Consider the following 10289-nt stretch of genomic DNA (forward strand, 5'->3'; position numbering starts at 1 on the left):
GATGATGCCTTCACCCCGGTATGGATCCCTTTTATCACATACACAGCCCAACAAGACAACGACAAGAATCTGCCAAAAGCACATGAATCAATCTGGCTAACCTGATTCAAAAACACCCACCCACCCACCCCACTCACACATGAAAACAAAGTTCACCACAGCCATTCACAAACAAGCAACCATACCCTAGGCCAACCCCAACTTCTCTCACCACTAATAATAATAATAATAATAATAATAATAATAATAATAATAATTTTATTATTTATACCCCGCCCATCTGGCTGGGCTTCCCCAGCCACTCTGGGCGGCTTCCAAAAAAATATTAAAATACTGTAATACATCAAACATTAAAAGCTTCCCTAAACAGGGCTGCCTTCAGATGTCTTCTAAAAGTCTGGTAGTTGTTGTTCTCTTTGACATCTGGTGGGAGGGCGTTCCACAGGGCGGGTGCCACTACCGAGAAGGCACGCAAGCAAATAGCAAAGAGAACCCGCACAAACAACGCTGACACAAAACCCCACACGTACATTAAGTAGAACAGATACATTGCCACCCAACCCCACCCACCATGGCCCCTTCCACTCTTCCCCACTCCCCCCCCTAATGTCGCACTACCGTCCCCAACAAATGAAGCTGACCTGTAGAAAATGTAACTTGAAAAAAGAAACATTGCACATACGTTTGTAAACCAAGAAATCTTTAATAAAAACACATTAAAAGAGAGAGAGAGTGGCCTAGGCCCTCTACAAAAACACACACCAAATGGCAGCTTTTCTGGGGGTGGTAGGATATTATCACCAATTTATTCCTGATTTTAGCCTCCATGCCGCTCCTTTACATGACTGTGTAAAGAAAGACAACACAGATAAGGTAATGTGGACGGCCCAGGGGCAAGCAGAATGTGAGCGTTTAAAATCAGCCTTAACAACGGAGCCTATTTTGAGAGCTCCCTCTTTCCTACAGCCCTTTGGCCTTTTCACGGATGCCTCCAATATAGGAGTTGGGGCAACTCTTTGCCAGAAAGGGGATAAGAGACAACTGCACCCCGTCTTATACTTAAGTAGGAAACTCTTGGGGAGGAAAGAACACCTTTCTGTCATTGAAGGGGAATGTTTAGCCATTCTGTGGGCTACTGGCAAGTTAAAGCCATACTTGTGGGGTGGAACATTTACCCTTTGTACTGACCATTCCCCTCTGAAATGGTTAAACCAAGTGAAAGGTGCGAATAGCCAACGAATAAGGTGGATATTGCCAGGCTACAATTTTGATGTCTCCCACATCAGAGGGAAGGATAATGTGATTGCGGATGCCGTATCACGAAACATTTAGATAAGTACAGGGGCAATCATGCTGTGTAAATGCTTGTTTGATGAGATGTAATTGTTTGAAATGCAATTAGTTAAAATGCAAACTTTAAAATGGTTAAAATGTATTTGGATCCTATGTTTTTTAAAAGCGCAATGCCTATCTATGGATGTAAAAGAATATAGAGTTAAGTGTTATGCTATATAGTTATGTTTAGAACTTTATAGTGTTTATAGCTTAATAGTATTATAAAGTATATAAGGTATTGTGTGTATGATACACGTATATTTGCGTATTTTAAGCAGGAACCCCAAAATACTTTTTACAATTGCTGCATCGAGGCTGGTATATGCAACCTCGCCTACGCAATGATTTTCAGGGGTGGGACATGCGACGGAAAAGTTTGTTTAGTGAGCAGGTTGAGTCACTGAGTGTTTTTCCTCCTACCAGGAAACCGTTAACTGACAACAGCTCCTGACTGTCCAGAGTTCCAAGGGAGGCCGTTGGAGTCGGAGTCGGTGTTAGAGACCCATGGGGTCTGTGAGGGAGAAATTTGAGGATGGAGTTATGGTCATGAAGGATAAGAAGGAAACATTAGTGAAGATGGAATCACTATATGTTCAACCAAGCGACCAGGGGATGGAGGCCCCCACTGCCGATATGGATGGTGACTGTGAATCTTTCTGACACGTCCCCCTATTTATGGATAGTTCAAAGAAAAGAGGTCATTTGTGTGAATTGTGTTTTCTGAAAAATGAAAATCTCTTTATCTTGCCTGTAAGTACCGTATTTTATGCCCCATAGGACGCACCGCCCCATAGGACGCACCTAGATTTGGGGGGGGGGGGATAAAGAAAAAAAAATGTATTTCCCCCCAGGCACGGGGCTGGCGCGGGGGAAGCCCGAGCTTCCCCCGACCCAGCCCCCAGAACAGGCTGCTGCCTGCAAGCCTTGCGAGCTCGGCAGGACCAGCCGCCGGGCGCGCAAGGCTTGCGGACATCTGCCCAAAGCATGGGGCAAGCTCCGCAGCGCGCCCCATGCTTCAGGCTGCAGGCTGCCGCCCCAAGCCTTAGGCACCTGAGGCTTGCGGATAGCTTCCTGAAGCCTGGAGAGTGAGAGGGGTCGGTGCGCACCGATGCCTCTCGCTCTCCAGGCTCCAGCGAAAGCCTGCATTCGCCCTATAAGATGCACACATTTCCCCTTCATTTTTGGAGGGGAAAAAGTGCGTCCTATGGGGCGAAAAATACGGTATATCTCTTCTTCTTTCCTCAGTCTGCTTCTTTTGCTATCCCTTAAGATTTAGAAGGGACGCGGGTGGCACTGTGGGTTAAACCACAGAGCCTAGGACTTGCCAATCAGAAGGTCAGTGGTTCGAACCCCGTGACGGGGTGAGCTCCTGTTGCTTGGTCCCTGCTCCTGCCAACCTAGCAGTTCGAAAGCACGTCCAAGTGCAAGTAGATAAATAGGTACCGCTCCGGCGGGAAGGTAAGCAGTGTTTCCATGCGCTGCTCTGGTTCACCAGAAGGGGCTTAGTCATGTTGGCCACATGACCTGGAAGCTGTACGCCGGCTCCTTCGGCCAATAAAGCAAGATGAGCGCCGCAACCCCGAGTCAGCCACGACTGGGCCTAATGGTCAGGGGTCCCTTTACCTTTAAGATTTAGAAACATAGGGGACCAGGTCATGATTAGATTAATTTTTAAAGATTGTCCTTAGGACCCCCTTAGCTGCTTTGAAGGAAATGGCTTGCCTTCCCCCTTTTGGTCATCGTCACAAGAAGGGCATCTCCCAGTTTTGCAGGGTCCTTTGACAAGATGCCCTCCTCAGTGGGTTAAGCAGCTTGCTGTGTTCTCCAATAGAGGTTTCTGAAAGTAGGCTTAGCTGCCCGGTGCCCCAAATTTAGCACAGAGATATAGAGTATCAAAAAAGTATCTAGAACCCATTTCTTTATCAATTTCCCTTTTCTTCCCTAGATTACAAAGTCTCCAAAGGCTCCATGGGCTGATGGTCTCCTGCTGTCTCATGCTGAAGATACACCCCCTGGTCTGTGAGGAGGATGAATGGAAGTCTATGTGATGCAAGGTGGAATTGATGAAAATCAGAAGAATCTTTGTCAGACCATGCGACCAGGGGGTGGATGCCACCGATGACAACATGAATGGTGAGTGCTGATCTTTGTTCATCAGGAAGGCCAGAGAGAATCTGGGTCACTGAGGGGGGGCGGGAGGGGAGGCAGCTCCCTGATTCAAGAAGAGTTCGGGGATGGGATGAGGACTTTGGGAAGAGCAACTATTTGCTCTCCAATAGAGGTTTCTGAAACCAAGTTTAGCTGTTAGATAGAGAGAGTATCAAGAAAGAATATAGAACCCATTTTGTGATTACCGTATTTTTCGCTCTATAACACGCACCCGACCATAACACGCACATAGTTTTTAAAGGAGGAAAACAAGAAAAAAAAAATATTCTAAATGAAACAGCGAATGTATGATTTTTGTGGTTCATGCTGTGGCCACAGACATGTGATCTGACGGTGAGTTTGGGGTAGCCCAATGCAAAAATCCTGAGGATCCATGTGGATCCATGCTTTGTAACCACGTTTTTGCACAACTGCGGCCCCAGGCAACAGTGGGTGCGTGATTTTTTTGGTGCAAGCTGTAGCCATGGACATGCTATGTGATCTGATGGTGAATTTGGGGTGACCCAGTGCAAAAATCCTGAGGATCCATGTGTATCCGTGCTTTGTAACCACGTTTTAAGTGGGGAGGGAAGGAAAAGCACTCAAGGAACAAGGAACACGCGTGGGGTGGGTGGAGAAGGATGCTGTTAATAATGCAGAAGAGGGGTATAAGAGGAGAAGGCTCCTCTCCTCTCCCGCTTTGCTCCTTTAAAGCAATCAGGCACTCTGTCCCTCTCTCCTCCCCACTCAGCGGCTCTTCTCCCGCTTTGCTGTTTCAAAGCGAGCCACGGAGGAGGGAAGGAAGAGGAATCATGGATCCTCTGCTCACGACTGCTGCAGATCCCCCCCCGCTATCCGTAGGCATTCGCTCCATAACATGCACAGACATTTCCCCTTACTTTCTAGGAGGAAAAAAGTGAGTGTTATTGTGCAAAAAATACGGTATTTTCCCTCTTCTTCCCTAGGTTTCAAAGTCTCAGAAGGCTCTGTGAGCTGACAGTCTCCTGCTGTCGTGTCACTAAAATCCATCCCCTGGTCTGTGAGGAGGATGAATGGGATGAAGAGGTGAACGTAATAAAAAAATGGGAAGGTGGAGAAAGTGAAAATAAGAAGAATATTTGTCAGACCATGAGATCAGGGGTTGGATGCCACCCATACCAACATGGATGGTGAGTGCTGATCTTTGTTCATGAGGAACAGGGAGGCCAGAGTGAATCTAGATCACTGTGGGGGGGGGGGGGGAGGCAACTCCCTGATTCAAGAAGAATTCAGGGATGGGGTGAAGAAGGGAAGAAGGGAGAATAACGTAAGCCACCTGGAGATCCTTGCAGGAAAGATGGGTTATCAACATAATAATAAATGTAAATATTAAGAATCGTTTCTCTTCTTTTCTCTTCCAGGCAGCGACAGCAGTGAGGCCAGCAGCTCCGATATAGCTCTCTCCCTGCCTTTGCCCAGTTTCCCTTCCCCAGAAATCCAGATAGAAAAATAAATTAATAAATATATATTTTTACTGTTATTCTAATAAAGTTCATTTTCAAACACGATAGTCTTCGATCATGATTTAATCCTTGGGGGTACTTTTTTCCAACAGTTGTGAGCGTGGGCCAGTGTCTACAGTTTGGCTCCTTCCTTTGTGGATGCTACTAGATGGATGCTTTCGCTGAAATTCCTGCATTGCAGGCAGTTGGACTAGATGACCCTTGGGGTCTTTTCCAACTCTTCAATTCTGTGATTAAAGCTGCTGTTTGGGCACCTTATGTAGGATTAGGAATCGTGGTGTCTGCCCTCGCAGAAGAAGAAGAATCCGATACAGACACCTGGCCATGCAAGGAAGCGCTCCCTTCAGGAGGGTGAGCCAAAAACGGACCTTGATGGTCCATTGATGGAAATGGGGAAAGATCTCCAAAACCACACTAAAATGGTATGTGAATTATCTACAGAAATAAAGACCCTTGTAGGTATCTTCTCAAAATGAAAGGAAGAGCATCAAGTGATACTGAGGACCACCCAGTTGTGATCCAGAATCTCCTTTCGAACAGAGCGTTGGAGAAGACTTGTTTAATTCGACACCAGTAGCAGGTCCAAAAAGGGACGCAGGTGGCTCTGTGGTCTAAACCTTGCCGATCAGAAGGTCAGCGGTTCGAATCCCTGCGATGGAGTGAGCTCCCATTGCTCGGTCCCTGCTCCTGCCAACCTAGCAGTTCGAAAGCACCTCAAAGTACAAGTAGATAAATAGGTACCGCTCTGGCGGGAAGGTAAACGGCATTTCCGTGCGCTGCTCTGGTTCGCCAGAAGCGGCTTAGTCATGCTGGCCACATGACCCGGAAGCTGTACGCCTGCTCCCTCGGCCAATAAAGCGAGATGAGCGCCGCAACTCCAGAGTCGTCCACCACTGGACCTAACGGTCAGGGGTCCCTTTATCTTTACCTTAGAAGGTCTAAGGAAATCTCCAAAAAAGAAAGTTGGCCGACAATATGAGGATAGCTATGAGTCACGGTTCCACATGATCACATTATCAAGCAGTTGTGTTCTATGTTATAAATCAAGCACTGACAGGAGTTGCTTATTTTGTTTTCCAAAAGTATTTCTTATCAATTAAAAATTTGGTGTGGCACGAGTAAATATTTATTCTGAAAGTGCATACACCCCAACATTTTGGGAGGGCAATTCGGGGCACACACACCCCACTGACCGCATCACTCCCCCCTTCCTTGCCTGCCCACTGACCCCTCCCTCCCTCCACCGGTATGGTCTGCCAGAAGGCCACTCCGGCCAGTGCCAAGTCTCCCAATGTCCGTTTTCGGGTCCCTCACTCTGGCACAACCAGCACAAGGGAGCAGAATCGGGGTATTCAATTCTGGGAACAGAGGCTGATTTGTGATGTCCCAATGAAATCAGGACATTTGAGTGGTTTGAAAGTGTGGCCCAGGGGAGGAGGCTTAAGAACCACTGTGCTTATTGCGGATCCTCAAATTCAGTGCCTCTGCTCCTAGTTCTTTATCTTTCAGTTGGGTTTGGGCTGGACAGTCCTTAAAATAGAAACCTGCTTTAGCTAGAAGGCTGTCTTTCTGAAGGTAGCATTGGGCCAGTTGTGCGCTGCAAGAGTCTGAATGGGGGAGTTGTGCAAATGTAAACAGGACTTCGCAGCATTACATTTCCCTGTAGATTAGCACGTGTTGCTACGGTTACAGGTGGATGTGGTGAAATATTGTGCACAACAATATGATGAAGTACGCTGAGAAAGGGAAAATCCGGGAACTCTCTTAAGGGAGTAATTTTTTTTCCTCACTAGATAAGGATATATTTCACAAGGACTATAATGGTGGTATTTCTCTGTGTGTGTGTTTGAGAGAGAGGGGGTGGGGGAGAGAGAGAGAAAGAGAGAGAGAGAGAGGCTGGTTAAAACAGAATAAGAAAGCATTTAGGCAATTTCTGAGAGGCAGTTGCACAGATCTGTTATTTTCTGCTTTATTATCTGCTTTAAAATTAGCTTTCCTTTTGCCAGCCAATATCAGCTTTGTGAAAGTAATCTAGCAGACTACTTTTCTTGTATTCCGTCCAGGAAATTAAATATTAAACCCCAGAATATTCTCAAAGATTCAACATGTTTTGCTGGGCATATACAAAGAACTGAACTTGCATGACCTCCTGCTCCCAAATCTTGGATCTCTTGGAAATAAAGCCATTGGCTGAATCCAAGGGCTCAATGCCATGGCACCCAGAAACTTATGACAAAGGGGAATCTGGCACCCACAAACTCATAACATTTCACTTCCATGCAGCCTAAGGGAAGCTGTTTATTGGCAGAACATACTGGGCAGAAACTGAAAGAAACAGGGGGATGAGGAGGTCTAAGGGTGAAGTCCTGCTCTTGTCCATCATAATACCAGACAGTTTTCTACAGGGTGTTCAGAAGAGTTATTTTTAACTATTAAGTGAGAAACAGCATCCATGGTCAAGGCCAAAAGTGTTTTCCCTTGGTGACCCCGCCATGTTGAAAAGTGTGTGTATTTGTGTGGTATTTCCTGTCCTTCCCAAAAATGAGCCATGTTAGATGAAGCCAGCTCTAGATCTTTGCTAAATAAATTGAATAAAACCACTTAACCCACTGATATATTTGAAAAATGAATATTAAGGGGAACAATGCCCATTGTTAAGCAAGGGAGCTAAAGTAACAGTGTCATGTCCTCCATTGTGACACGTCCGCCTGCTGAGTGACTTGGCTGAGGACTTTGGGAAGAGCAACTATTAGAGGATAGTTGGCAGAAAAGTAGTGGCTGGTGTGAATTGTATTTGCTGAAAAAAAATGAAGATTTCTTCATCTCACTTGCAAGTAGGATCTCTTACTCTTTCCAGTCTGTTTCTTTTGCTATCTCTTAAGATTTAGAAACATAGGGAACCAGGTCATGGTTATATTAATTTTAAAGATTGTCTTCAGGTTCACCTTCGATGCTTTGAGGGGAAATGGCATGCCTTCTGCCTTGTGGTCATCATCACAAGAAGGGGATCTCCCAGCTTTGGAGGGTCCTTTGACAAGATGCCCTCCTCAGAGGGTTCAACTACTTGCTGCACTCTCCATGAGAGGTTTCTGAAAGCAAGTTCAGCTGCCAGGTGCCCCAAATTCAGCGCAGAGATGGAGAATATCAAGGAAGGAACTAGAATCCATTTCCTGACTATCTGATTTCCCTCTTCTTCCCTAGGTTTCAAAATTTGTGCAGGCTGGGCGAGCTGCTGGCCTCCTGCTGTTGTGCCCCCAAAATCCATCCCCTGGTCTGAGAGGAGGAGGAGGAAGAGATATTGGAAGATCGATGGGATGACAAAGTTAATGTTATGAAAGATCAGAAGAGTTAATGAAGGTAAGAACTATTTACGTAAAACAGTGGGACCAGGGGATGGATGCCGCCGATGCCAATATGGATGGTGAGTGTTGATCTTTGTTCATCAGGAACAGGGAGGCCAGAAAGAATCTGGATCACAGTGGGGTGGGGAGGCAGCTTCCTGATTCAAGAAGAATTCAGGGACATCCCTTTTAAAGAGAGAGAACGATTTCTCTTTACATCTGTGCCTTTTCATTATGGTGTAGTGCCCACTGCAGTCTCTCAGGTTTGCAGGTGTGCCCATGGGTTCAAAGGGTTGGCAACCCAAGTTAGACCGCTGAACTAGGACTTGGGGACGTGGGTTCAAATCCCGCCTCACCCATGGAACTTAATGGGTGGCCTTGGGTACTCACTGCCTCTTGACCTACCTCACAGAGCTGTTGTGGGGATGGGATGAGGAAAGGAGGGAGGGATAATAGCATAAGCCACCTGGAAATCCTTGCAGGAAAGATGGGTTATGAACATAATAATAAATGGGAAAATTAAGAATCTTTTCTCTTCCAGGCAACAATAGCAGTGAGGCCAGCAGCTCCAATACAGCTCACCCCCTGCCTTTGCCCAGTTTCCCTTCCCCAGAAATCCAGTTAGAAAAATAAATTGATAAATACTTTTTATTGTTATTCTAATAAAGTTCATTTTCAAACATGATAGTCTTTGATCATGCTTTTATCCTAGGGGGTGTTTTTTCTACCGATGGGGTCTCTTCCAACTCTACATTTCTATGATTCCACGTATCTAGCAAAAATGAAAATCAATTAATGGTTGGCAAAATCAGAAGTAATCGGTTTTTTGGGGGTGGAGGGTGTCATTGAAATGGTCACCCACCAGTTCCACTGAGCTTAATCAGAGAGAGAAAGCCGTCTGGCAACAAAATGGCCGACTTCCATGGCTCAAATATTGATCACAATATATACCACACCCCCTCAGGAAGAATGGCAGCATACAAATATAAACTATAAATCCATCTAGCAGTGTTTTATCCAAGTTAAAGACGTAAGCCACATTTTTGGAAGACTGGAAATCCCCACTGTCAGATTTAAATAAAAGAGGTCATGTTGCGGCACTAGGATTGATTATTGTACTCCCAACAGGACAAACATTAATCAAATTTGTGCCCGGCAGCATGTTGTTGCTGCTTCATTCAAGCATGGTGGATTATTTTTAATTCGCCCTCCTGATAAAGTTGCATAACTAGAGAATAGCAAACAAATTTAATTGGCAACTTTACTGTGCAAAACCTGTGCCTTCGACTCCTATTACAAATGCAGCCCACGATGCAGGAAAAGGGAGTGCTATATGTGGAGCTGCTGGACCATCTTGGCTCTGTGGCCGTTTCACAGTTTCTGCATCGGAAAGGAGTGAGGTCGGATTTATTCCAAAGCACTGGATTTCCTTGGCTTAAAAGTAAGTCGCGCCTATTAAATTGGAACAAAATGACCCCATTCTCTGACTCGGGAGATGAAATCGGGATGCCCCTCTTTCAAGCGCAGGGAAGTGTTTTTCGTTTCTCGGCAGCCATTTGATTTTTGGCCACTGGCATTTCAGAAAGGTCACTGCAACGGCAAGGCCCCACATTGCAACGGCAGTGGGTCGGCCTCCCACATTGCTTTTTCTCCCCTAACAGGTTTCTCCCCTAAAAAGGGTTTCACACGCTGCAGGATGGATCATGACTTTAGCATGCGTACAAGGTTTCTTGCATGCCCAACAACGGGACGGAAAAGGGCAGGGACCTGTCATATTTGGGAAAGGATAGACCCAGTACAGTTACTTAAGAACATAAGAGCGTGTGGATCAGGCCCGTGGACCATCTATTCCAGCATCCTGTTCTCAAAGTGGCCAACCAAACGCCTGCAGGAAACCAAAAATGCTGCCCCCTGCCCATCTATGGTTTTTCAGCCACCGGCAAGGCCCATGGTTTTCCAAAGA

The 10289-nt window shown here is 46.0% G+C and overlaps 1 long non-coding RNA gene across 1 annotated transcript; it reads left to right on the forward strand.

The window, feature by feature from the left end:
- Positions 1 to 220: 220 nt before the first annotated feature.
- LOC310679158 lies at positions 221 to 5027 on the forward strand. The gene is made up of 4 exons (XR_014512140.1): positions 221 to 2085; positions 3281 to 3468; positions 4449 to 4652; positions 4884 to 5027. It is a non-coding gene; the product is annotated as an uncharacterized lncRNA (long non-coding RNA).
- Positions 5028 to 10289: the final 5262 nt, after the last annotated feature.

Source organism: Podarcis tiliguerta, assembly GCF_965153285.1.
Source record: "Podarcis tiliguerta genome assembly, chromosome: 6".
In the NCBI taxonomy this organism is placed as follows: domain Eukaryota; kingdom Metazoa; phylum Chordata; class Lepidosauria; order Squamata; family Lacertidae; genus Podarcis; species Podarcis tiliguerta.